Source organism: Pithys albifrons, chromosome 16 (assembly GCF_047495875.1).
Source record: "Pithys albifrons albifrons isolate INPA30051 chromosome 16, PitAlb_v1, whole genome shotgun sequence".
Classification (NCBI taxonomy): Eukaryota; Metazoa; Chordata; class Aves; order Passeriformes; family Thamnophilidae; genus Pithys; species Pithys albifrons.
This window is the reverse complement of record NC_092473.1, coordinates 1,249,737-1,252,695: the sequence shown is the minus strand read 5'-3', so window position 1 is coordinate 1,252,695 and position 2,959 is coordinate 1,249,737.

Genomic DNA, 2,959 nt, shown 5'->3' with positions numbered 1-2,959 from the left:
TCAGTGCCACGGCCAAGCTCAGCTGAAAACCCTCCAGGGATGGGGAATCCACCCCCTCTCTGGGCAGCCCATTCCAATCTCTGAGCACTCTCTCTGCAAAGAATTTTTTTCTGATATCTCACCTCTCACCTCCCTGTGCCCAGCCAGGGTTAGACCCAGCCCTCAAATATAACCCTGCCATGCCTGGAAAAAATGGAACCCACCTGAGGGAACTCTGCACTGCAGATCACTCAAGGAGCATCTGCTGGGATCTGAGCTCCCCGTGGGAAGCTGATTATTCATGTGTTGTTTGGTGGTTCAACTTATTTTTAGTTGACAGAAACAGCTGTGAGGAGGAGAAGAAATAAGGAACAAAAGCTGAGAGCATGATTAACTTTTTAACTCAAAATGCTTCTCAATTAAAAGAGGCTAAATATTCCCTGTGCTCCTGGTGCTGCTTCCCCCTGTCAGCAGCTGCTCCCAGGAACACAGCACAGCTCCACAGGTGGAGGAGAAGGAGCTGCTTGGGCCCTCGTGGTCACCTCACAGGACAGGGGGAGAATGCCCAGGGTGCCAGCCCAGCATGGCCAGAAGAAACCATCAGACTGCCTGAGCTCAGCATCCCCAGCCATAAAATAAGATCCTTGGTGAGATTCCAAAGTTATCCCAACCCCAAGGGTGTGAGTGCAGAGAAGCACCCACAGCTTCATGTCCTAACACTGAAAGGTGCTTGTGACATCCTCTCACAAGCCTCACAGGCACTACCAAGAACTCTCAGCTCTGCTGGGATCAACAATGTTCATTCAAGGTCCAACACCGGGCAAGTTTTCAGCCACGACAAAGTGAGGCACAGTCATTTTATGACCCACAAAACAACAGCTCCTCCTCTCACTGCTCATAAGCCTTGTGAGTCTCAGGACTCACAAAAGTCCTCAGATGAGCAAACAGTATCTGATCTTGCTTTGTTTGCCCACCAACCTTTTCCATACACCTCCTTATCCCACTCTGCCCTTTGCCTTGGGAGGATCAGGGCTTCCCTCTGAATCCTGCACTCAGGGTCGAACTTTGACTCCCAATTATCTGCCTATTTCCCCCTCTCCTCACACAAGGCCAGGAAGGGCAGGAGCAGGGCCACCTTCTGGGGAGGGACAGGGTGAAGCTGCAGCTCAGAACACCAGGAATGGACTGTCTGGGCAGCCTCACTCCTTCCTCTGGCAGCAATCCCAGAATGGTTCACCCTGGAAGGGACCAGAGAGGGCCCTCTGGTCCCACCTCCCTGTTCCAGCAGAGCCTTCCCAGAGCACATGGCACACAGCTGTGTCCAAACGGTTCAGGAATATCCCCAGTATGGGCAACTCCACACCCTCCCTGGGCAGCCTCTTCAGTGCTCCATCACACACACAGTGGGGGATTTTCTTCATGTTCAGGTGGAACTAGTTGGACAACAGTTTGTGCCTGTTCCTCTCGTCCCATTGCTGGGACCCCCGAGCAGAGCCAGGTCCATCCCCTGCCCCTCCCTGCACACACTGACAGACATGGATGAGGAGCCCCCTCAGGTGTCTTCTCTTGAGGCTGAGCAGCCCCAGCTCCCGCAGCCTTTCCTGGTAAGAGGTGCTCCAGATCCCTCAGTGTCTTCCCTCTGTGGAGCTGTTCAAGCAGGCCCAGAACAGAGGAGGCCACAGAGATGCTCCAGGGCTGGAGCCCCCCTGCTCTGGAGCCAGGCTGGGAGAGCTGGGGGGATCACCTGGAGAGAAGGCTCTGGGAGACCTGAGAGCCCCTTGCAGTGCCTAAAGGGGCTCCAGGAAAGCTGGAGAGGAACTGGGGACAAGGGATGGAGTGCCAGGCTGAGGCGGAATAGCCTTAAACTGAAGGAGGGGTCAGATTTAGGTATTAGGAAGAAATTCTTGGCTGTGAGGGTGGGCAGGCCCTGGCACAGGTGCCCAGAGAAGCTGTGGCTGCCCCATCCCTGGAAGTGTCCAAGGCCAGGTTGGACAGGGCTTGGAGCACCCTGGGCTGGTGAAAGGTGTCCCTGCCCGTGGCAGGGGGTGGGATGGGATGAGCTTTAAGTCCCTTCCAATCCAAACCAGTCTATTCTGTGACTCACTCCAGGAGCATCATGTACCTCCTGTCCTGAGAAGCCCAGAACTAGACACATCACTTGAAGTAAGTCTTACCAGGCCCGAGCAGAGGGGCGGGATCCCCTCCCTGACCTGCTGCAAATGCCCTTCCCGACACTTCCTCCTGCTTTGCCCCAGGGCTGGTCAGGCTGGTGCCCACCGGGACCCCCAAGGGCCTTTTCGCTGAGCTGCTGCCCAGCTGGCAATGCCCTCCCTAATGCTTTAGCTCCAGCACGGACACCCTCAGGTGCTGGATGCTCAGGGTGGAAACCATCAGGCTTAAAAAAGCCCCGAGCGCTCCCTCAGCAGCTCTCTTGGCCGGGCACCCTCAGCTCGGCGGAGGTGGCTGTGGGCGAGCGGCACCGCGGCGGCAGGAAGAGCTGCTGCCGACTGGGCTCAGCGGGGAGAAAGGACACCGGGCCCCGGGGTCCGCCGCTGTGTCGAGGCCGCCGCTGTGCCGGTCGGACGAACATGGCGGCGCCTCCGTGAGGGGCAGCCCCGCCCCCGCCACGCCCCGATCGCCCGGCAGGGGGCGCCGCGCGCATGCGCCGTCCCGCCACAGGTTGGACCCGCCAACTGCCCCAATTCGAATTCGCATCCTCGCTGTCCAATCACAGGGCGCGGGGCGGGCTCGGCCCCGCCCCCTCCTCACTCCCGGCCAATCGGGGGCTCTGCTGTGTTTAAACAAGCGCGCGCGGGCGGGGGCGGAGCTGCGGGCGGTGGGCGGGGCCGACGGGCGGGGCTCGCGCCGCTCATGGCGCTCTCCGGGCGCGCCCGCGCTGCGGGAGGGGCGGGGCCCGGGGCTCGGCAATCCCCGCCCGCTGCCGGCGCTCCGAGCGCTCCATCCTCCGGCCCCGGCCCCG